Source organism: Heteronotia binoei, chromosome 7 (assembly GCF_032191835.1).
Source record: "Heteronotia binoei isolate CCM8104 ecotype False Entrance Well chromosome 7, APGP_CSIRO_Hbin_v1, whole genome shotgun sequence".
Classification (NCBI taxonomy): domain Eukaryota; kingdom Metazoa; phylum Chordata; class Lepidosauria; order Squamata; family Gekkonidae; genus Heteronotia; species Heteronotia binoei.
The window spans coordinates 113,220,111-113,246,079 of NC_083229.1; the positions used below are offsets into that span (position 1 = coordinate 113,220,111).

Below are 25,969 nucleotides of genomic sequence, written 5' to 3' on the forward strand. Positions count from 1 at the left end.
AAGATGCTTTCTTTGTATCTCTCCCATGAGTTCCAGGGAACTGAGCAAAGGAAGCTGTGGCTCTTTCCTTCCTTCTCTAGGGATTGGGGGGGAGCCTCAGCCAATAGAAGGAAGAGAGACTTGGCTCAGTAGCTTTGCTGTGCGATTGAGAGAGCCTGGAAAAACAAGTTCTGCCTCCCCCACTTCCTCCCCAAGGGAGGAGCCTCAGCCAATGGAGAAAACAGAGGTTTTGCTCTGTAGCTCCTGTGCAATTGAGGAAGCCTTGCAAAGCAAACTGTTGTGCAGAAGGAAGCAAGATATAGGGAGAAGGAAACAGATGACAGCCAGTTGCTCGAGGGCCTGATAGGAGCCTTCCGGGGGCCTGATTCGGCCCCCAGGCCGCATGTTTGACACCCCTGATTTAAAGAGACAACTGGCTTCTGTGGCTTGTGGAAACTAGGGAAAGGGCTAAAATTAAAGGGAGTCAGAAAATCGGGCTTTCATTATGGCCTCCCTACCATTTCACGCATCATTTCCCACAAGAGGAGCATTGTGAGCGTAAAATAGAGGGTGTATGCCTGCCTGAACTTCTTGGTAGAAGGTCAGGATTGTGATAGCGATGAAGAATCAGCTCTTGACAAGAACCTGGCATCAGGAGCTCACAGAATGAGGGGCGAGTGAGTTGCCCCTGTCTGTTCACCATTTGGAGTTTCATGATATTTGACGTCCTCGTTGCTTCCATAATGTACAAAAGTCTCGAACGAGCGCAGGCCATCTCCAGGTTTCTCCATCAGAACCATGCTTCGTTTCAACATGAAAGCAGGTGACTGTAGTAGACTGCTTCAAAGTGTTAAAAGCCGAAGCCCTGCAGGCGTGTGGATGTGGTTCCCTTTGTATAAACCTACACAGAACAGAACTATAGAAAATGTTTGTACAAGCCCATGCAAAGCAGCACTTCTGGGCTTTGTGATGCTGTGTTCTCTCAAAGGATGAGCCCCGCCATCAAAGGCGCTCTTTGATTTTGGCATATCAATGGCTTAGCTTGTATTTTGCCTGCTGTCGCAACAGTAGAAGCTGAAGTGTCTTGCTTTAGCTTTGCTCCAAAGGAAATATGTCACCTTCTCAGATCTCATTGTAGTATGGCCGTAGTCAACACGCACTCGTGAATGAGATCCAGACAATTTGCACTTGAGCACCAAGTTGCTACATGCCAGAAGAAGAAGAAAACCGTCCTACTATCACACTGGCAATAGAATCCAGTTGGCCCCGGGGCCAGTAACAAATGTGAAAAGGAAAGGATCCCATGCAGGGGGCGGGGGGGGGGTTGTAGCAGAAACTCCTTTGCATATTAGGCTACACCCCTCCTGATGTAGCCAATCCTCCGAGAGCTTACAGTAGGCCCTGTAAGAAGAGCCCTGTAAGCTCAGGGGGGTGTAGCCTAATATCCAGACAAGTTCCTGCTACAAAAAAACCAACAACCTTGATCTCATGTCTTTCCAGCAATTCCTCCCCACACCTTGTAGGTTTAAATGCCCACTTAAGCAGCCAGGATTTTAGTTCCATGATCTATGACTGTTGTCATATCTTCTTGTCTTTTCTCTGGAATAAGCAGAGGTGGAATTCTAGCAGGAGCTCCTTTGCATATTAGGCCACACCCCTGATGTAGCCAATCCTTCAAGAGCTTACAAAAAAGAGCCTTGTAAACTCTTGGAGAATTGTCTACATGATACTGGATTTTGGATTTATAGCCCGCCCCATACTCTGAATCTCAGAATGGTCACAATCTCCTCTCCCTCCCCCGCCCCCCCCCCATGCACACAACAGACCCTGTGAGGTAGGTGGGGCTGAGAGAGCTTTTTACAGCAGCTGTCCTTTCGAGGACAACTCTGCCAGAGCTATGGCTGACCCAAGGCCATTCCAGCAGGTGCAAGTGGAGGGGTGGCGGAATCAAACCCGGTTCTCCCAGATAAGAGTCCATGCACTTAACCACTACACCAAACTGGCTCTCAGGGATGTGTGGCCTAATATGCAAAGGAGCTCCTGCTATAATTCCACCCCTGGAAATAAGTAACAGCGTACTGATCATGAATAAGCATTTTGCAGCCAGATTAAGTCCTGAGAACCTTTTACTGGGAGGAAGCCCACTGAATACCTAAGTAGGATTCTGAGGAGACCTATTTAGGATTGCTCTGTATGATGGCTTGATGATTTATGTATAGTAAGCTGCCTTGTTCCACAGGAAAAGATGGGCTATAAATGCTTTTATAAACAGAACTAGTAACATCAGTACAAGCCGAGCATGCTGGTGGGTAAGGAAAAACATGGACTTCCTTAAACCACAGTTTATAAAAGACTGTTTTGTGGCGATGGCAGATGTCTGCTATTAAAAAGTGCTTAAAGAGATGTGGGAAAGTAACGGGGAAAATACAGCTGAATTCCCCAGCATGTTTCGACAAGTGACGTTGCTAGATTTTATTTAATTAGGACAAAATAGTTACTATGCATAATATAAGAGAAAGCGGAAGAACGAAGAAAATAATTGCAAAATTAACATTCATTCAAAGGTGATACACCGTTATCTTACACTGTGCTTAGCGACATAATACAAACACAGTCATAACAATAGATTCAGGTTGGTAGCCATGCGGAGCAGCAGAATCAAGTTTGAGTCCAGTGGCACCATTAAGACCAACAAAGTTTTATTCAAGGTATAAGCTGTTGTGTGCAAGCATTTATGGTGCCCCTTGTTCTACAGTCATAAGTTTCTTAAATGACTGTGAGGCATGTTCAATTTCTTGTAATGTTTGCAGTATCTTGTGACCTTTATAATACAGTTCGTTTTAAGAATTTAAACATTTCTTTAACCTTATCTAGCCAATCATCTAGTGATTAGATAAGATTGTTAGAGTTGACTGTAAATCGTTGTTGTCATTTGCCACACCCCCAGCAGCCCTCATTAATCGCTGGAGAAGCCCACACCACCCTTTCTCCACTTCTTATGTGATTTTGGGCGGTGGGTGGCTTGCTGACTTTTTTTGGGGGGGGGGTGGGGTGGCGGCCCAGGAAAGCCCCAGGCGAGTGAGGCCTGCTTGGGCTGGCTGGATGTCTAGCCAGCCCAAGCAGGCCTCGCTCACTCAGGGCTCTCCTTTCTTGCATTGGGTTGCTTTTGGCTGGGAAGGGGGGAACAGCATATGCTAATGAAGTATGCTAATGAGCTCTGCCACCTATTTTTCTACAAAATGACCCCTGACTATCTCCTAAACTGATCTCATATACTGTATTTCTGATTCCTTCATAGGAACACCCTTCTGAACATGTCGGTTTTGCACATTTTACAAAACAGTAGAAATGGCGGGGGGTGTTACCCAAATTGCCTGGGTCTGGTTATTGACACACAGGGCAGTTCACATGCATAAGGCTTCTTCATACTTATGTATACAAGAGTCAGATTGCAAGAGATGCTAATGGAAGAAAGAGGCCTTAATTGAATAAATGGAATTTTACTGTGTATAGATGTATACATTCACACTAAGCATTCATGCAAAATAATAAATACAGATCAACAGAGAGAGAGAGAGAACTAAGAAACAGAGGGGTGATCGATAGTGACAAGAAGAGGTCTGGTTTGTAATAGGGTGATATTCACCTGATCCTGAAGTCTGGAATCCACATGGAGGAAAGAAGGAAGGGGGAGAGACATGGCTGGCCAGTGGTTCATGTCAGAGGCTCAGACAAAAGTCTTAGGGTACACTCTTCTAGGCTCCTCCAGAGATGTACAGTTTTGGGATGCAGAGTGCCAATTTAAGTATGTTCTGGGGAGCCGGGGTGGGCTGGCCCAGGCGTAATGAGTAGCCAGATTAAAATTGTGTACGTGTGCAATGCTTGGCAGGAACTTCCGAGGTCCGGAAATTTGCCAATGTTTGTGTTATGTATGAGGATCCATGTTGTTACTAATGGTGTTCCTGCCTGGCTCATTGGAGCCTGAAGGACTGAGTTGGGGGACTTAGGAACAATGGGCGGTAGGATCCAAATCCAAACTGCCCTGTTCCAATCACAGGCCCCCTGCTAGTTTGAATGACCCAATAACGTGCTAGCGCAGGAACCCAGTGTTGTATATAGTTGGCTCAGCGGGCCCCGTTCCTCAATCTCGTTAGTGCAGCCACCCATCATGCTGTACTCAATAAAGAGCTTGTTATCACTACCACCTCTCCTCTTCAGTGCCTAAGAACCCGCTATATTACAGTTTGTGTTTCTATGTGTCAGTAGCTCCACATTGAGTGGGGAGAGGTGCTAGACCTCTGAAATTACTTCGAAGTACAGTTTGCTAGAGTCAGCAAAGTTGAGATTATGGATGAGGAGGAAGACAAGGCTGGCTGTTTCTTGTAGATTGCAGCAGTCACAAGATCCTGTGTGCATGCTTGTTCTTAGCAGTTCCTTTTGGTTCACCTTCCCCTGGGTCTGTGAGGCTGGTTCAAAGATGGAGTCTCGGCTGGCTCCACATAGCCTGACTTTGACAGACCGCTATGAGGTGGGAGACCTGGTCTTACTGCCTTACTGGTTGCGAGGTCCCTCCACGTTTTGGGGAGAGTGAGCTTTATGCAGGTATATTTGGAGGAGGGTAATGGGGGGAGGGGCTTTTGGGATGTTCCGTGATGTGGGAGCCACCACAGAGAAGGTGTCTGAATGGGGCGGCTGCTGATTTTACCTGTTTGTACGGCAGCACCAAAGAAGACTCAGATGAGTGCAGGTTCTGTAGCAGGATCAGCATCAGTAGACGAGTAATGAAATCAAGGACTATTAGCTCAAGATTTGTATGATTATAAATAATAAAGCAGGGGTGTCAAACTCATTTGTTGTGAGGCCAGATCTGACATAAATGAGACCTTGTCGGGCCAGGCCATGTCAGACTGAGCCATGTGTGTTCTTATTTAACATTAAGTAGCAAAGATACAAACTTTATAAAGGATACAGACAAACACAATTAAAGATTTAAAAAAACAAACAAACTTAAAAATAAACATTTGCACCCGTTCTTAAAGGTGTTTTCTTTGTATCTCTCCCATGGGATCCAGGGAACTGGGAAAAGGAAGCTCTAGCTGTTTCCTTCCTTCCCCAGGGGACTGGGGGGAGCCTCAGCCAATAGAAAAATGAGAGGTTTGACTCGGTAGCTCTGCTGTGTGATTGAGAGAGGCTGGCAAAGCAAACTCTGCCTCCCCCCTTCCTTCCCAAGGGAGGAGCCTCAGCCAGTGAAGGAAACAGAGGCTTTGCTCTGTAGCTCCTATGTAATTGAGCAAGCCTTGCAAAGCAAGCTGTTATACAGAAGGAAACAAGAGAGAGGGAGAAGGAGCAGATGGCAGCCAGTTGCTCAGGGGCCTGATAGGAGCTCTCTGGGGACCCGATTCGACCCCTGGGCCGCATGTTTGACACCTCTGATATAAAGGGTTAGCTATATAATGCAGATATGCTCAGAAGTTCCCAGTTGATTCTATAAAATGAACGTTAAATTTGCGGGATCAAGCTGGGCTCTGGGCTACAACCAAAACCTCTCTCTAGTACTTGGTTTGTGTAGTTAAACTGATATGCACAGCCCATCCAAATACAAAATCATTTCCTTTTATTAACTTACCACTTGCAAGTTCTCCAAAATTAAAAGATGCTTCAACAGAGTTTTAATTGGCACAGCATGACCACTAGTTAATGGGTGTCTGCTGTAGCTGCTACAGAACAGTTTACACTAGAGTTGCGAAGTCCAACTCAAATATCTGGGGACTTTGGGGGTGGAGCCAGGAGCAATGAGCATGATTGAACTTCAAAGGGAGTTCTGGCCATCACATTTAAAGGGACTGCACGCCTTTTAAATGCCTTCCCTCCATTTGGAAATAATGAAAGGGGCACCTCGTTTGGGGGCTCATAGAATTGGACCCCCTGGTCCAATCTTTTTTAAACTTGGGGGGTGTTTTGAGGAGAGGTACCAGATGCTATGCTGCAAATTTTGTGATTTGGCTTGGCTCTTTTGTTTATAAAACTCATTAAGCGTCTTGTACCTAACAAGATAATATGGTAGTAAAACCACATTTTAAAAAAAACAACCTTATTTAGGAAGGCTTTTCTAGGGTAACCTTATATCTCCCCAGGAAAAAAAGGGCCCTTTTACTGGCTAGAAGCCCTGGTTACAGTTCACTGGTCTGATGCCTGGGTTCTGTAATGAAATGTACTGAAGACAGAGGAATTCAGAATATTCATCTTGAAAATACAGGATTCAGTCTGGCAAACAATACTATTGCTGTTCTACCTTTGTTCCTTTGGGGGTGGCTTGTGCAGAAGACACTGGGATACATACTGATTGTGCCGCACCTTCTCTTGGTAGTTTTGTGTTGTTAGACCTTAAATTCACTATTTACTTCTTTTGAATGACATTTGTTTAGGAAAGGGGGAAACAGAGAAAGGAAGGCAGAGGGAAAGAGGGAATTAATCACAACCCGCTGGCCTCCATTAGAAGAAAACGCTTTTTAAATCTTTGTTTCAATTACCCATTCTATAAAAGGTAAGGTTCAGTTTGACTCAACCCCAGAGGTTAGGCATGGTGCTGCATTCAGGGAAGGGAAGGAGCAAACTGTGGAACTCGGTCTACAAGCTCGTGCAGCAAAACATTATTCGCTAACAAATGACAACACATTTCTTTGACTTCTTTGTGTACAGGGTTATTTATAATGTGCTACTTTTGCATCTCTCTCCAAAAAGCATTTGCCTTTGTCTGGAACTGTGTTATGCCTTGCGTGGGTGTCCCCGCTTGCTTAAATACACAAGCGGGGACCATGCCCTCTGCGGAGCTGACAACAACAGTATACATCGTAATTGCCAAATCACTTGAGAGCAGCAGGAAACTAATTACAGCTGCCGTTGAAGGATGCAATTGTAGATCCTGTGAATTAGAAGTTCAGATCCACACTGTCTTTAGCACTGGAAAACACTGACACCTCTTCTGCACAAACATACACACTCACACTAGTGGATGAAATAGATTAAGAGAGCCAGTGGTTAATAGGGTTGCTGGGGCTTTTTTTTGTATCAGGAACTCCTTTGCATATTAGGACACACATACCCTTGATGTTGCCAATCCTCTAAGAGCTTACAGGGCTCTTAGTGCAGGGCCTATTGTAAGCTCCAGGAGGATTGGCTACATCAGGGGTGTGTGACCTAATATGCAAAGGAGTTCCTGTTACAAAAAAAGCCCTGGGGTTGCCAGATCCCCCTGGTCACTGGCAGAAGATGTGGGTTAGGGTTGCCAGCTACAGGTTGAGATTTCGGGGTGGATCCCAGAGAGGACAGGAATCTCAGGGGATAACAATGTCATACAGTCCACCCGCCAAAGCGTCCATTTTCTCCAGGGAAACTGATCTCTGTAGTCTGGAGATGAGCTGTAATTCCAGGGGATCCCAGGCAATGTTCCCTCTAAGCTGCAGGGTCCTGTGAGCAAAAGTTCTACTTTGTGAGCTACTGGCATTAAAGTTGTGAGCTACTGCATAAGTTATTGTGCTCTGGGGTCATCCTTCCTGAGCTAAGACAAAAATGTGAGCCAGAGGCTAAAAATCTGTGCACTAGCTCACGCTGACTCAGCTTAGAGGGAGCATTGATCCCAGGTTCTGCCTGGAAGCTGACATCCCTAGTGGATCTGGAAGACCCAAGTTCAAAGCCCCACTCTTCCATGGAAACTCGCTGGGTGACCCTGGGCCATCCAAACCCTCTCAGCCTAACCCACTTTACAAGGTTGTTGTGAGGATAAAATGGAAAATGATGTAAGCATCTTTCAGCCTCCACTGGCAAGAAAGGCAGAACATAAATAAAGTAATGAAGTATTGGGTTTAGTCTTTTCCGGTGAGTCTTCCATCCTTCTGAGGTAAAATGAGTACCTAGCTTGCTGGGGGGGAAGTGTAGATGACTGGGGAAGGCAATGGCAAACCACCCCGTAAAAAGTCTGCCGTGAAAACATTGTGATGCGATGTCACCCCAGAGTCGGAAACGACTGGTGCTTGCACAGGGGACTACCTTTACCTTTAGTATCCATAAACTTTCTTTCAACATCCCATTTCAAAGGAACCAACTTTCTTCCTATCAGCTTTCTCCATTGTCCAACTTTCAGACCCATACATAGTAATGGGGAATACTACAACATGAATTATCTTGAACTGCATTTATAGGTTTCCAAGTCAGGCTCCTGTGCAGGTCCTGGCCAGCGTTAAAGCTGATTAACTTCAGAGAGGGAGCTATAGAACAGCATTACAGATTGAAACCTATTATAATCATTCCAGTTTTGGTTCCTTTAGGAAGATAATAGCTGTTTTTCAGCTTGCATTGGGATAACCTTAGCACCCAATATTAAGCCACCTGAGGATTTTTAGTTCTTTTAGCCTGTGATGGAATATGACTTTTCTTAAAGGAGGTTTTTAGAAGTATGATTAGTTAGGTTTTAAAAACAGCCAGTGCATTTACATCCCTCTTTGAAACATACAGCCGTACCAGCTACAATTGCTGTAATACGTTTGCACTTCTTATTTCCAACCTGTGGATACATTTGCATCTAACTGATCACATCTTGACTACTTAACTCTTTCTGTGCCATGTTTGCAGTCCCCTTCCCACCCCCCCACCCCCCCGTGCGTTTTTTAGCATGTGTGGCCAAAGGAGGTTGTTCTGCCCCAAAGGGAAAAAACAGCCACTCAGCAGAGTGCTACTCCAACATCCAGTAGCCTTTCAGAAAGAGCAGGGGTTTTCTTGTTGTTGTTGTTGTTGTTTTAAAAAAAACCCAGCAGGAACTCATTTGCATATTAGGCCACACCCCCTGATGACACCATTGTTTCATGCAGGTCTTTTTTTGTAGAGAATCCCCAGCAGGAATATTAGGCCGCACTCCCTGACAGCACCATTGTTTTACACAGAGCTTTTCCTGACGCCAAGCCAGCGTTCCTGTTCATTCCTGCTCAAAAAAAAGCCCTGTTCCCAAATATGCTTTGTTTCAGGTCAGCGGGGCCAACCTGTGTTCCTTAACCCAAGGCTTGTGAGAATATCTGGAAACAATATTTTGGGACAAGAAAGGATATCAGAGCTTGCAGTTGTAGCCCCTGCTTGGAAAACAGTCCAAAGAAAACAGTGGGAAGGAAAGGTTAAAAGGAGACAGCAGAAAGCAAGCCGGTGAAAGAACTGCTGAGGGACGTTGTTTTTGCTCATCCTCGGGTATTGAAAGGCAGGTTTAAAGCAATGAACTGAAAATCTCAGCCAAAAATTTGCAAAGAAAAAAAAAATACTTAGCAATGCTCCAGATGTTTTGCTCAGAATGAGCTTCATTGACCTGGAATATCGAACTGCAGCAAGAATCTCACTGAAGCATACTTAATGCTTTTGATAGGGTTTATTTCAGGGTATTTGGTTTGCATTTCAATGTATTTCACATTGCCCTCAGAGATACATGGGGAGAGCATTTAAAGACAAAAATGTGTAATTTTAAGCATGCATTTCTTTGTATAAAACATGCACTGTTGCTTCCCACTGATAAGATGTATTTGTTAGAACTGTTGCACGTTGGGCTTAATCTTGTCTGGTTTTAGAATGAGCCCACTTGGTAAAATCTTCAGTGTATCCTTCGTAGTATCTCTCAGAGATTCTAAAGAACCTAGTAGGAATGGAGGAATTGCCAGTTTACGTTGCACAATTATACTAGATCTCAGGTTCATTTTGTTTTCTTGGGCTATGCAAAAACCTTGCTGTTTTATCACTTTTCAACTGGAGAACTCAAAATCAGAAAGCTGATCCAAAAAGTGCTTGCGTTGTGGCCAAACATTGCTTTTGAGTGATTTAAGTTCATTGCAGCTGGATTGAAACTTTCCCTCCAGATGCATTTCCCAGTCTTCAGGAAGGTATAACACAGTCTTCCATGTGGGAAGCCGATTGAAAGATGTGTAGGGTTGCCAAGTCCAATTCAAGAAATATCAGGGGACTTTGGGGGTGGAGCCGGGAGACAGTGGGGTGGAGCCTGTAGCAAGGTTGTGGTAAGCATAATTGAATTCCAAAGGGAGTTCTGGTCATCACATTTAAAGGGACTGCACACCTTTTAAATGCCTTCCCTCCATTTGGAAATAATGAAGGACAGGGGCACCTTCTTTTGGGGCTCATAGAATTGGACCCCTAGTCCAATCTTTTTGAAACTTAGCAGGTGTTTTGAAGAGAGGCACCAAATGCTGTGCTGCAAATTTGGTGTTTCTACCTCAAAAAGCAACCTTCCCCAGAGCCCCAGATACCCACAGATCAATTCACCATTATACCCTATGGGATTCGGTCACCATAGGGAATAATGGAGTGCCCAGCAGACACTGATGACCCTGGAGCAGGGGGAGGACCTCCAAACCCAGGGATCCCCTGCCCCCACCTGGGGATTACAACCGTAAAGATGCAGCAATTAATTTACAGATATATACCTCACTAATTTCTTCTGCGAGAGAATGTCTTAGTGTGTTACAACTGCGGGGCAGGGGGCAGAGTGTTGCCTTTTATATTATCTTTATTATATTGTTCATATGCTGGTCAAGGATTTCCAAGCACTTCATAAATCTGATGAAGCATGAGCACCAATATTTACAACTTACTTTAAATCAAACCTGAAGTTTTAAATTTTTAAACTCTTTTGTTTGAAATCATAAAAACTAACTAATTAATGGCCACAAAGTGGCCAACTAATTAAATATAGCAGTGTCTCAATGCAGACAGCATATCTGGGATCTCTGATTAATGCTTTTCTTGGTACATATACCACTTTAAGTGAATGATCTGAATCAGGCCGTGTTTGCCAATTGTTCCATCACTAAGTAACTATTTTACAGGGAATAGCTCCAATTAAAAACTTTAAAATCCAGACTGTGGCTTATGTCTTGACTGCAGCAAGAATGATTTTTACAAAGATCTGGAAATCAAATTGCAGACCACTGCTAATAGATTAATAATAATAGATTAATAAACAAGGTAAAAGAAATGCTTAAATGAGGCCTCGGATTCAGCAGGAGCTCACAGGAGCACAGCTCTTGAACCTTTCTGAGGGTTCCCCCTCCCTCCTCACCTTGTCCATTGAATAGTAGGTGCAGCTGCATAACAATCCCTGGATGAGCTCCACCACCTATTTTTCTACAAAGCAACCCCTGGCTTAAATTATTGAAGTCAGTTAACTTTATCAAAAAGACATTAAAAACAACTGCACACTGGAACATTGTTGTTTTAAAGTTGGAGAAAAAAGATCAAAAATTCCAAAAGAAGATGTAATTAATTAAATATATAGACTCAGCATGTTATATATTACTTAGCTTGATCATATTAAATTGCTAAGATGTAAGTCAACTAGTCCTTTTTTCATTTTTTTGTTTACTTTTTCTTTGTTAGTTCGTTTATTTGTTACATAATAAATTTAAAGAAATTAAAAATCGGGGGGGGGGGGAATCCTCACTTTTGTTTTGATTAATGAATAAATTAACTAGGTCATTGAATTGACTAACGTTCTGGTGGGCTGAATCCTATTACGGCCCCGAATAAAGTTAATTTTTTTATCCGCTTTAAAATGTCTCCACACCATCCTTTATAAAGCTTTTCAATGGTGGCAGGGAAGTTGAATAGAGGGTGGTTTTTTTTTAATTAACTATGCCATAGAATTCATGCAGAACCAATTTCATTATTATTTCTTGAACTATTAGTTTACTCCAGCTTTGTTTTGTGATTGCTGTGCATCTTTAGAGAGAGATTATTTTCCATTTATTGGAAAGTGCCACTAATGGCACATGCATTGTTCTGAGTGTTAATGAAACTGAACTCTGAATATGGCGCTAAAGAAATGACATGTGGCAGAACAAAAATGAATACCCTTCTTTTGTGTGATTTGTCCTCTGTATCAGTCCTTGGTTAAGGTATATGTGATCTTGTAATATCACAGTGAAAAACAAGGAACAGAGGGTGGGAGTTACCAAGCTCCAGCCACACACACAACCTCTTCCAGCCATTAGGTCCAAATGAACTACAAGCTCACCAGCCATGCATATTGGGGGTACACAATCCCCATGGTGCCTCCAGTACACACATTTCACTGTTTCATATGAATTGGTCAATACATAGATTTTCCATGTACATACAGCTTCCATACATGTGAAAGTTAGGGATCTTCATCGTGGTCTCTGTGCAGTCCCGCATATGGGTCTTGCCACTGGCAACTGATCCGTACCTTGGAGTCTCCAGTAGCTCGCCTAGAGCGTTTTTTGGTGCGCTCTCCTGCTCGCCCTAGGAAGCAGGCATCGACTGCGCATGCCTGAAGCAAGCAAGAGGCACCCCTCCCACTCAGTTTCTTCCTAACTGCCACTCGGACAACACCTACCTTGCTGCGTTCCCTTCTCCTCAGCTCGCCTTTTTCCACCTGTGGTATCTTATTCCTTCTCTTATTTTCTTCTTTCGTCTTAAAAAAACAACAACAAAAAGAAAGCCCTTATCTCTGCGCTTTCCTTTCCCTTTTCCCTTCCCTTCTCCTTCCTTGTCTGGAGCGTATGGAAGGGAAAACAACTTTTAAAAAATGCCAGAGGTGTGGGACTAAAATCCCTGCTTCTGATGGACATTCTTATTGCCTTTTTTGCTTGGGTGAAGTTCATCGGGTCGATACCTGCCCGCACTGCACCAATTTCGGAAAAAGGCGCAAAAAAATCGAGCAGCAAGGCTCCAAAGTTTTCTGCTTGAAAAATCTCTCTGGGCCATGCGGGAGATTCGGCTGCCGTGCAATCCCTAAAAAAGCATAAGTCCGACAAGGGAATGTCTTAGCACTCTGATTCGGGACATAAGTCCTCAAAAAAGTCCCGGCACCACTCCGACTCATTGACTACGGCTCCGAAAAAAACTTGTGACCCGATAGCCAAGTCGACTCCGACAGCCTTATCTTATCGACCTTGACAGCTACCATCTTGACTACTATGGCTTCGGTTTCTAACCAACCTGGACTTTCTTCAGCTTCGACTCAACCACTAATTCCTCCAAAGCTCTCGGCACCGTCCGACATGATTTCAGACATGCCTCAACTCCTAATGTTCCTGTAGAGGTTATTCCGATTTGGTCTCGATCACCTTCGGTCCACAGTGCTGTCCCCTTGGACATTCTCAAACCCGACCCACTTACTGATCCTCTGATTCTCTCACAGGAGCGTGCATGGTCTCTTCTCCAACTCAAGTCTTTTCGGAACATTGGGATTTCTCCCCTGTACCAGGAGACTTCCACTCAAGTGTCCACTCAGTATCTCCACTCTCGTACTCTGGTTCGTTGGCGCGATTTCCGCTCCCGCTCTCCATCTCATCGTGACTACCATGACTACTATCACACCGGTCAGTATGAATACTCCTCGGTCTCTAGATCTCCAATCTCCTCGACACCGTAGAATCTATCGTCATTACTCGTGCTCACCTTCGGATGAGGGATTCAGGCATTCTCGGTACCGTGAACTTGATGTCACTTCTCATAGAGACTTTGAAGCTGCACTTCTTCGACTCCATGACCTCAAACCCTCACCATCTCGAACCCGAGACACTGCCTACCATTCGTCTCAATACTGTGAACCTTCTCCTGGTGTAAAACAATTTATTATACTGTAATATATTGTAATAACACTTATCATTTGTTATTAAAAATTCATACATATACATTACATTTTCTCCACCCTCCCCCCCTTTTCGTGACCCCCAGCAGTGTATTTTAAATTGCTAAAAAAAAGGTAATCAATTTTATCTATTTAAGAATCTTCATTAAAAAAAAGCATCATAAAGCAAAAAGAGAAAAAGAAAGAAAAAAACCATAAATTATAATTGTACTCCATTTTCATACTGTGAACCTTCTTGCACCCAAGACATCAAATACCTTTCGTCTCTATACCACGAACCTTCTTGGTGCCGTGAGTCTCACAAGCCACCTTGAATCCATGATGCTCCAATTTGCTCTACTATGCCTGCAGTACCTGCCACGACTTTGAGCACTCTGCCATCACGACCTAAGCTTCTTCAAACCTCTAATATTTATTTATTTATTTATTTGATGGACTTATATCCCGCCCTTCTCACCGAAGTGTCTCAGGGCGGCTCACAACACAATGATTCATACAGTTCCATTTAAAACATTTACAGATACAATAAAAGCATAGTTAATAAAACAAGATAAAATAAAGCCAGCGGTCTATAAGAGCATTTTGTTCCATCCAAAGATGTTCCATCCAAAGTATCAGTTAGGTGTTCCTCCTCCAGAGGACTCTGAGTCTGCACCCACTAAACCCAACACACCTCCTAGGAACCAGACGACTCTGAATCCGAGAAGGACAGTTCATTCACTTCTGATTCTGAACATTCACCGGGCTCCCCCGGCTCTGACACTACTTGACCAAACCGTCTTTCCCCGTCTGATGGATCTAAAGCCTACCTCAACCTCATCATCACTATAGCTGAGGCCTTGAATGTGACTTTCCCATCGGACTCACCCAAGGTTTCAGATGTAGTGCATGATCTAGTTCAGGCTGATTTTCCTACTGGATCACTCCTACCTATGCTAGCAGTGCATTTTGAAGATCTTCGTGAGGCTTGGAACAAACCTGCCTCTGTACCACCTACTTCGAAGTGTTTTGATTCCTTGTATAGAATCCATGCTCCAGAATCAAAATTTTTGGCCTCACATCCAGCTCCAAATTCCATTATTGTCCATTCCATATCTAAAGCGAAACCTTCAAGACATCCTACACCTCCAGATCATGAGGGCCATAAGTTGGACACTCTAGCCCACAAAATTTACAATCTTGCCTCTACCAACTCAAAGGTCAATAATTACTTGGCTTACTTCTCCGCCTACACCTTCAATCTTGCTAACTAATTCACACCACTCATCCCTTCTCTCCCAGAGACTTCTCAGAGGGTAGCTTCCAACTTAGTTTCTGAACTCTCCAGAGTGTCTAAGCAGCAAATAAATACCATCAGGCATGCTGTTTTGTGCTCTTCTAGAGTTTTTGCATCCTTGGTTGCGTTAAGGCGCCATGCTTGGCTCCGATCCACAAATCTGCAACCAGATTTCAAGCAGAAAATCGAGAACCTTCCCTTTGATGGTCTTGGACTGTTTCACGCCTCCACTGATGAGGTTCTCACATCTGTTGATGACGGCCATAAGAGAGCTAAGCGGAGTCCCTCAACCCGTTCTACAGCAGTCAAACCGGCCGAGACCTTGGAAACCAGCATATCAAAGCTGTCACCATTCTCCAAAACAGTCTGAATACTGGAAGCAGAAAGCCCCTCAACTCAAGCAGCTTTTCCACCAGAAATCATGCTCTCGACAAGCCAAAAGTCTTCTTAGAGGACATTTACTCTGCTGCATCATGGTCTTCTCCATCCACATTCGTCTCCCACTATGCTTTGGACGTTCGTGCCAGACGTGACACCTCCTTCAGCCAAGCGGTTCTCAGGGTCATCATCCACTGAAGTCATCCCAGGTGAGTGCCTGCATACATTGTAAGTATTTAATTTTTCTTGCCAGCACCCATCTCTTTCTTTGATCTTCAGCTTTCTAATCACCCATGTGTGGGACTGCACAGAGACCACGATGAAGATAAACAGGTTGCTTACCTGTAACTTACGATCTTCGAGTGGTCATCTTTGCAGTCACACGTGCCCACCCAGCCTTCACCTCTGCTGGCTTTTCTGCTCTGGTTTTGCCTACGTAGACTGTCAGTAGCGGCTGGAAGAAACTGAGTGGGAGGGGCGCCTCCTGCTTGCTCCAGGCATGCGCAGTCGATACTTGCTCCCCAGGGCGAGCAGGAGAGCGTGCCAAAAACTGCTCTAGGCGAGCTACTGGAGACTCCGAGGTACGGATCCATTGCCAGCGGCAAGACCATGTGTGTGACTGCACAGATGACCACTTGAAGATCATAAGTTACAGGTAAGCAACCTGTTTTTCTGGTCTGTATGTATGGAAGCGTGTACGTGCATGGAAAATCCACACATTGCCCAAAATGGCAACCGCATTAATCAGGTGCACTATGGCAGGGGTGGGGGAACAGTGGCTTTCCAGATGTTTTTTGCCTACAACTCCCATCAGCCCCAGCCATTGGCCATGGGAACCTAATTATCCTTATTTACTGAGTTGGTAGGCTCCCTGTGGATATAATGTACGAAGAGGGCACGTATAGCAGTGGTGGCCAACTGCAGCCCGGGAGCCAGATATGGCTCTTTCATACATATTGTGTGGCCTTCAAAGCCCCACTACCCCATTGGCCAGCTTGGAGAAGGCAAGAAGACTGCAGTTTTATACCCCGCCCTTCTCTCTGAATCAGAGACTCAGAGCGGCTTACAATCTCCTATATCTTCTCCCCCACCACCACAACAGACATCCTATGGGGTGGGTGGGGCAGAGAGGGCTCTCACAGCAGCTGCCTTTTCAAGGACAATCTCTACCAGAGCTAATGGCTAACCCAAGGCCATTCCAGCAGGTGCAAGTGGAGGAGTGGGGAATCAAACACGTTTCTCCCAGATAAGAGTACACACACTTAACCATTACACCAAACTGGCTCTTTAAATCACTTCTCCAAGCCAGACAGCAGCTTGAAGAATGCATATAAAGTTACAGTTGCTTTCTTTCCACCTCTCTCCCCCTCCCTTCCTTCTATCTTGCAGTTCTTAAACATCTGATGTTCATGTCTTGCAGCTCTCCAACATCTGATGTTTGTTCTATGTGGCTTTTATGTGAAGCAAGTTTGGCCACCCCTGGTATATAGGATCATATTTCACGGATTGGAGATACCGTCTTCCAGCATAGTCAACCCGCAAATTCCAAAAAGGTCCTCTGTTCATCTGCCTTGAAGATTAATTCCCATATCAGCTCACTGTTCATACCGTCGAAAGGCCCATTGACCAAACTGAGCTCGCACATTATTTCTATGTTTTCCAGTATGATTCACTCCATCTCCATATTAGCAGTAACACTGGAGGAAGATCCCTGCATGCAAGCAGGTGGTCTGCCATTGAGCCACATCTGCTCTCCATTTCTCCCCTTAGTCTTCTGGCGCAACAGAAGATTTTCATGTTGTACAAAGAACATAAGAGAAGCCATGTTGGATCAGGCCAATGGCCCATCTTTAATGCCAGTAGCTCACAACTTGAATACCAGTAGCTCACAAAGTAGAATTTTTGCTGGCAAGACTTGGCAGCTTAGAGGGAACACTGGTGATGAGGTAAGCTATTCATTGGAAAATAGAATGGAAGACTGCTGTCCTCTCTGCTGTCTCCCTTCTTCTGCTAGGGAAATATTCAAATAGTTCAGCAAATATTACAGAATAACAGACGGGGGCAAGACATAGGTGATAATTCTCTAGGACCCAGCCAACACTGAAAACATCTCCATTTGGAGTCATATGACTTCCAAGTTGCAGGTTTCTTTGAACTAGCTAAAACGGTTATCACTAGTTGAGTAAGACCTTAATGGTTGGGACCAGAAACCATGCAGTTAACTGGAGGGCATCTAGGTTTTGATGGGATCAGTAGGTCCTGAACGAAGATCCCTGTAAGCTCTTGCAGGATTGGCTACATCAGGAGGTGTGACCTAATATGCAAATGAGGTCCCTGCTACAAAAAAAAGCTCTGGGCCAAACAGATATATGACATCTGCAAAAGTACCTGGAACCAGATTTGTCTGGCCCAGAAAAGGGTGATCAATAACAGTAGGAATTGTCCATTTTTAATTTAGCCACAATCTTGCCTATTAAGGAGTAGGGGTGGGAAGGCATAAAAGTGTGCTTGGAGTTCTGCATTAGTTGAAACGCATCCTCTGTGGATCCCAGGTCTAGGCCTGTTCAGGAACAAAAGCAAGGGGCTTTTGAATTGAGATGGGTTGCAAAAAGATCTATTTCTGGGAAACCCCATTGTTTGAAAATGGGGAGGAGGTATCTGCAGGTGATGGACCACTTGTGATTGGTCTCTCCCAGCCTTCTCAGCCTGTCTGCCATAATGTTCTCGGTCCCTCTAATATGGCTTGCAATGAGATGGTGTTTTTGATTATCCATTCCCAAATGCCCATGACTTCTTGGCACAGCTGAAGCAATGGGGTGCTCCCCTGTCATGGTGGAATTGTCTTTTCAGATCTGAATTGACTTCTTGCAGAGAGTATCCGGGGGAAGGGGAAGGGGGGGGTTGAAGAAAAAGCCCAGCAGGAACTCATTTGCATATTAGGCCACACACCCCGACACCAAGCCAGCTAGAACTGCGTTTCTGTACGTTCCTGCTCAAAAAAAGCCATGAGAGTATCTAAAAAGTAGATAAGGGCATAACGAATAGCTCTTAGCTCCAGTAAATTAATGTGAAATGCTTTTTCAGATTTGGACCATACACCACCAATTTGCTCAATATGACTATTATTATTATTTCAATTTATAAATCTCCCACTCTGTATTCATAAGAGACCTTCTATACCAAGAACTGAAGATATTTTGTGCGTGCTGGATGAACTGAAATATGAAAATATGCATCTTGGAGATCCAAGACAGCAAACCGATCTCCCGGGTTTAATCAATGTGTCATGGAAGCCAAGGAGATCATTTTAAATTTATGAATATTAAGGAAAAAATTGAGGCCTCTGAGATCCGAGATTGGCCTTGAAGCACCACATTTTTTAATTAATAAGGGAAAACCTGGAATAGAAACCCAACGATGTATTGGAAGGTATTACTTTCCACACTGCCCCCTTTGTTCGCAAAACCTGTAATTCTGTGTCCAGTTCATGGAAAACATTGTCAGCTGCTTGCAACAAAGACTGTAATGAAGGAAACTGCTTGAACTCTTAACTAGTACCTGGGCATTGTCAGAAGTAACAGTTTGCCATTTAGGGGGGAAGGCAACCAATCCCTCTTGGAATGAAGGTGCTGCACAATCCCCATCAATGATCCCCTCTATGATCTACTCAAATAAGGTTTATTCATGAATGAGAAGACATTACAGTTCCAAGACAGAGGCTTGGTGAAACTGAGCCTCTAGGCTCAGGAATACAATTATATCCTTAGGTCCAGGCCAGGGGTGGCCAAACTTGCGTAATGTAAAAGCCACATAGAATAAGTGTCAGATGCTTGAGAGCCGCAAGACGTGAATGTCAGATGTTTGAGAGCCACAAGGAAGGAAGGAAAGGTGGAAAGAAAGCAAATAGATGAGAGGAGGGAGAGAGAGGTGGGAAGAAAGCAACTTTATCTTTAAATACATTCTCCAAGCTGCCAGCTGGCTTGGCTTGGAGAAGTGATTTAAAGCAGTGGTCCCCAACCTTTTTGTCCCCAGGGCCGGCTCACCGACTGCGGCCCCAGGGCTGACAGGGTGGGGGTACCCAATTTGGCCTCCCCCCGCCCCTCCATGGTGCCTCCTCCCCCCATTTCCTCCTCCCTCCTTCACCCCTCCCCACAGCCTCACCACTGCCCCCCGCACAGCCTCGCCTCCTGCTCTTCCTTCGTTTCCTCCTCCCTCCTTCGCCCCCCTGTGCAGCCTCGCTGCTGCCTCCTCTCTCCCCTGTTTTCACCATTTTAAGGCTGGGGCAGGGCCATGAAGCTCCTCACAGGCTGACCCCACCCCACCCCCGGGAAGGAGGCAAGGGCAGCATCCCTCACTGCTGCTGTGGCGGTTTTCCCAGCCAATCAGCTGATCGACAGGTGGGAGGTCGGCCTGGGAGGTGCTTCACCGCCCCTTCCTCAGCCTTAAAGTGGTGAAAATGGGGGGGGAGGAGGCGCTGGAGGGGCATCGAGGCTGCGTGGCCCATTGCAAACAGGCCACAGCCTGGTACCGGTCGCCGGGGGACCCCTGATTTAAAGAGACAAATGCCTTCTTCGAGCTGGCTGACAAAGCAGTGGGGACTTCGAGAGCCACACAATATGTGTGAAAGAGCCACAGTTTGGCCACCCCTTGTCCAGACCATTACATGTTTGAAGCTCAAAGCACCTGTTTTCTCTACCAATAATACATCCCTCATTCCCCCACCCCTGTTATCATTTCTGGCTGAAGCAGGTTATTCTCAAAAGCGAAAGCCTCTGGACAGTAGAGGTGGCTGACCTTCACTGGCTAGCCGTACCGCATTCCCAGGGTGGAAAAGTTACTTGTGCAGTGTTACAGACATAACACAGTAGATTAGTAAGCAAGCAGGCTAAACAGAGCAAATCATAATGACTACATCATACAGGACCAAAATGGATGTGCTCATGGCAAGAAGCATTCTTGACAAGTGCCAGCAAATGGCCTTCGGGTTGGAGTCAGAAAATGGTGTTCTCAGAGGCTCCAAATAATGGCTGTACGGTTCTGGTTCTGGAACCAGATCCCTGGAACCCACTAGCTTGTTCTGTAAGCGTTGTTTATACACATCTGACCGCCATGCTTCTCCAGGGGCCCACTGATGTACTGGTTCAGTAGATGATGCCAGCTGTGTTTGTGGTTCATCACAAACTGATGGGGATCTAGGTGGTGATGCATAGACAGGCAACGGAGTACTTGGCTCCTTCAGTCTTGGTTCCACAGATCTGAGGTCAACCTGCTTGGTTCTGCAGATCGCTTCTGGGCTGGATCTAACTGTGGAACCAAACATGTTGACCTCCCTAACAGGGCTCAAGAATTTTGGTGCAGAGCAGTTGGTTTGACCGGGCAGATGGTTTGACTGCTGGGTTAGAACCTACTGAGAGCACTTTCCCCCACAACACCACTTTTAGGTGGGCTAGATTCGCCCTAGCCTTTGGGATGAATCGCTGGCAGAATGCACATGTTGCGATGTTGTGACCTTCCCTCTTCATGGAACGCATGGAGAATTTCTTGAACAAAGATGTGTCATCATCAAAGAAAAAAGCATGAGCTATGTTCTGAGCAGGGCCAGCCTAGACTGTCTGGCACCGTAGACAAGGCTAACTTCTGGTGCCCTCCCCTGCACTGATAATGTCACCAAGACACATGGGGTGCCCAATTTGCTGCGCCCAGAAGGCAAGCAGCCTAGGCAATTGCATAGTTTGCCTAGTGGCGGAGCTGGCTCAGATGTTCTGCTCAAGTTGCAGCCAAAGAAGAACTGAGGGAGTGTGCAGAGCCCCTCTCTGGAGCATGTGACTGTTAGGTGGGAAACGGTCTCAATGTCTCCAGCAGGTAGGAGGAGCTCCTCTTATTTTGTTGCCATGCAAGAATAAAATCTTCTGGTGGCTGGCCTGTACCATGTGGAACAGCACAGGACAACAAAGATGAACTGACTTGTCTGTTTTTGGTACCTGCCTGTATGAGAAAGATTTCAGTGCTGTGTGAACACGAGATTGACAATTGGAGCTAAGTCAAGTACAATGTAGGTAGATTCTGTGAATGCTTCCACTCATCTTTCCAACAACTGCTTAAATCTTCATATGCAGCAGCCTCCTCAACCCACTTTGCCCCAATTTGACACCTGTATGATGGCAGACATTCAATGAGTTTGTTCTCCTCCCCTGAGAGCCAGTTTGGTGCAGTGGTTAAGTGTGCAGACTCTTTATCTGGGAGAACCGGGTTTGATTTCCCACTCCTCCACTTGCACCTGCTAGCATGGCCTTGGGTCAGCCATAGCTCTGGCAGAGGTTGTCCTTGAAAAGGCAGCTGCAGTGAGAGCCCTCTCCAGCCCCACCCACCTCACAGGGTGTCTGTTGTGGGGGAGGAAGGTAAAGGAGATTGTGACCACTCCAAGACTGAAATTTGGAGTGGAGAGCAGGATATAAATCCAGTATCTTCTGGATTTTTTTATACCTTAAGATATTTTACCTCCCTTTTCATGTTTTATTGATTTCCTGTGGACGGTTGCTTTGTAAATGTTAATTGTTAAAATTGGCATTTTAACGGTCTTTTTTTGAGATTATTTTACAACATGAATTAATATTATAGGCCCCATCAAAAACTGTTTTCGACTCAAAATCCTTTCAATCAATAAAATGATGTGCAGTCTCTCCACGCAACATATTCATCAGGATTAGGGTGGCCATAAAAAAACAATAACTTTGCTTTCAACCCAGATTTATCCCATTAGAAATTCAAAGTGGCTTACAGCACCCCCCCTCCCAAAAGGAAGATTGGAATGTTCCTGGAGATTTGTGGGTGGAGCCTGTGGAGCGGAGGGGCCTTGACTGAGTATAATGAGTCTGTTGATGGAATTGACGGTAGTCTGGAGATCAGTTGTTATTCCTGGAGATCTCCAGGCACAACCTGGAGGTTGGCAACCATGATTATAGTCCCTAAAGAATGAATTTACACAATCTCTTCTCTCTTCTATTTCCTGACAACTTACAAACATAGCTTGCCCGAAAACAGGTGGCCAAACCTGCTTAATGTAAGAGGCACATGGAACAAATGTCAGATGTTTGAGAGCTGCAAGGCATGGATGTCAGATGTTGGAAGAAAAGAAGTTAGATGGGGGAGGGAGGTGGAGGTGGAAAGAAAGCAGCTTTAACTTTAAATGCATTATCTAAGCTGCTGGCTGGCGTGACCTGGAGAAGTGATTTTAAAGAGACAGAGGCCTTCTCCAAACCAGTTGACAGGGTAGTGGGGCTCTGAGAGCCATATAGCATGTGTGAAAGAGCCATATGTGGCTCCTGAGCCGCAGTTGGGCCACCCCTACCCTAAAATCTTGATATATATTAACAATTTAAAAGCTCGGGTGACATCTATACAAGCAGGGATGGTGAAAAGGTTGATTAGGTTAAGGAAAACCCTGCAGAAAAACCAAAAACCTGAATCAGTCTTGAGTCATCTGTAATGACTCAGCATTTTGGCCTCAGGCACTAGATAGCTAGTAAAGAAAATTTTTGATAAAATTTAGCTTTTATATCATTTAGTGCAGTATTTAGTCTTGCTGTTCGGTGTTTTTTCAAAAACTATAGGACTTACTCTTCTGTGTAATGTATTTTTCAAAAATCTTTTAAATATTTAACTAGTTTTGCTGGCTGGTTTAAACTGTGGAAAATAGCTGATGCAATATGTCCTGTTAATCCTATAGACAATGTAGTAGGATATAATGTAGGGAATGTAAGGAAAGAACAATATACGGAACCACGTCTGCCTAGAACATTTTCAGCCGCCTTCCCGCCTATTCCACAGGGTTGTTTTGTGGGTAAAGTTCAAAGGGCCATGTGTCACCTTAAGATCTTTGAGGAAAGGGCAGAATAAAAATGTACTAATAAGATGCCTTTAAAGAAGATAGGTCTCCCTTCTCCTAAGAGGAAAGTTGTTGTTGGTTTTACCTTGTTTCCTGTTCTTCTCTACTTATGGAACTTAATTGGATATTTTAAAATACCATGTACTGTCTTTCTGCCATGGAAGGCATTAAAATGGGCTTAAATTGGGTTGATTCTTCTACTGCATAGGTTATTTTTATTGGAAGAATGGAGCTTGTTTGGCGTAGCGGTTAAGTGTGCGGGCTCTTATCCGGGAGAACCGGATTTGATTCCCCACTCCTCCACTCGCAGCTGCTGGAATGGCCTTGGGTTAGCCATAGCTATCGCAGGAGTTGCCCTTGAAAGGGCAGCTGCTGTGAGAGCCCTCTCAGCCTCACCCACCTCACAGTGTGTCTGTTGTGGGGGGAGAAGATATAGGAGATTGTAAATCGATTAAGAGAGAAGGGCGGGGTATAAATCTGCAGTCTTCTTCTTGACTCTTGCCTCAACAGGATAGAAGGTGTCTTGATGAGACAAGCCCCGGCAGCTCCATGATTCTATTAAATTTTTCTCATCTTCCCCCCCTCCCCCCGCCCTGTGTTGCTTTCTGCAGATAATTCATGGTCCAAGATCCACTTTCATCCTTTCTGTGCTCCATAGTCCAGTATCATCCCTTAAGCACTGTCAAAAAAGCCTCTCCATCTTCTAGACAGCATGTGGTATCTCTTGGTTACTGAGAAAGGCAACATTTTTTGATGAATCAGTTGGATAGCACAGATTTTATTTCAGTTAAAGGCTTTGTTTTGATATTATAGCCTGGGAGGGGTAGGGATAAAAACCCTGCCTTGCCTATAAGTATTCAAGGGTGACAACTCTAGCTCTTCGGGTCAAAGAGGAGTGGGGGAAACAAAGAGAGGGCATTCACCCTGAGATTAGCAGCTTGATCAGCCTCAGAATCTGCGTTTCTCAGCGTCCCTCAGACAGCATTTCTGAAGGGACGGACATTTTGGACAAGTTTGCCCTGATGTCGCCAGCCCCCGCTAGCCCGTCTCAATGGTGTCTTTGTCAAGCAGAAGACAGATATAGCCTCTTGGTATTTTGAATGAAAGACGCCTACAGAGGAGGAAAAGAAGTTTTACAGGCTATACTGGGAAACTGGCTCCATGGCGTATGCTCAGCATAGAGAGCCTTTGGTTGTCTTAGAGCAGGCCCAGAGGCTTCCAGAATATTCCCACCTAACCTACAGAATAGACCCCCAATGTTAAGGATTTCTCGTTATTTCTGATGAACTGAATCCCCTTGGCTCAGTTCAACATAGCCTTCACTGAATCAAATTAATTTTAAAAAACACCCAGAAGGTGGCTTATTTTCCCCTCAAACTCATTCCAAAATTCATAATTTGTGGTGCTCCTGATGACATTTTTGGGAGTGAAACAGGGCCCCAAACATACAACACATACAAGGCCTTGACCCTCCACCTGGGCCATAGTTCTCAATGTTTATATGGCAGAAGGGATCCAGACTAATGGAATGGGAGCACCTCAGGGGCCTTAGCACTTGAGGTGCTGCCATTTTGACATTCCAGGTGCCAAAGGCAAGTTCAGTCCTGAAATTCAAACACTTTAAGGTAAGATTTGGGGGAGAAGGAAAACCAGGGCTTGCCAGAGCAGAACACGATGAAGCCGAGGCTGAGCTCTGTGTTGGCTAGACTTGTAATATAACTCTTAAGATTGCTGCTGCAAGCCCCTTCCTCCAATTTCAGTCCAGACTTTGGCCTTGTCTCTACTTAGGGTAGCCAGATGCATCCCAGTAGAGTCAGGAGTTCCCTCTCCCAGCTAGGCCCTACCCCCTGCTGCCAATCAGCTGACCAAGGGGGATTTATGAGGAGAAAGGATAAGGCCTAGGCCTGATGGATGGCATCACACATGAGGTCACCCAGCAAATTTCCATGGCAGAGTGTGGATTTGAACCTGGGTCTCCCCGATGGGCTTGCCAATCCCCAGTTGGGGGCAGGGGATCCCCCTGTTTGGAGGCTCTCCCCCCACTTCAGGGTTATCAGAAAGCAGTGGGGGGGGGGGAAATGTCAGCCAGGCACTCCATCATTCCCTGTGGAGACCAATTTCCATAGGCTATAATAGAGAATTGATCTGTGGGTATCTGGGGCTTTGGAGGGGCTGTTTTTGAGGTAGAGGCACCATATTTTCAGCATAACATCTGGTGCCTCTTCGAAAATGTCCCCAAGTCTCAAAAAGATTGGACCAGGTGGCCCAGTTCTTTGAGCCAAAAAAATGGTGCCCCATCCTCCATTATTTCCAGTGGATAGAAGGCTTATAAAAGGAGTGTGGTCCCTTTAAATGTGATGGCCAGTGCCCTCTTCAGAGTTCAATCATGCTTGTTACAGCCTTGCTCCACCCCAGATATTTCCTGAGTTGGACCTGACAATCTTACTCCCAGTCCCAGTCAAATCTGCCAGTCACTACACCATAATACCTTTTGTGCGTTGTTCAGTTCAAAACAGGGCTTATTTTAACATGCTGGAAGTAGAGCCAACCTGTTTTGTTTAGGTATTAGACAAATTCCCATCTCAATCTCTCCCTCTCCCTCTCAGAGAGAGAAAGAGAGAGAGAGAGAGATGGTAATTGTAACAGAGGAAAGTTTAAATACTGCCTAAGTTTGTTATGAACATATGAAGCTGCCTTATACTGAATCAGACCTTTGGTCCATCAAAGTCAGTCTTGTCTACTCAGACTGGCAGCGTCTCTCCGGGGTCTCAAGCTGAGGTTTTTCACACCT

The 25,969-nt window shown here is 45.1% G+C and overlaps 1 protein-coding gene across 4 annotated transcripts in view; it reads left to right on the top strand.

The window, feature by feature from the left end:
- Positions 1 to 25,969, top strand: part of PHACTR1 (phosphatase and actin regulator 1) — a 635,410-nt gene that overhangs the window by 412,164 nt on the left and 197,277 nt on the right. The window lies entirely within an intron of this gene.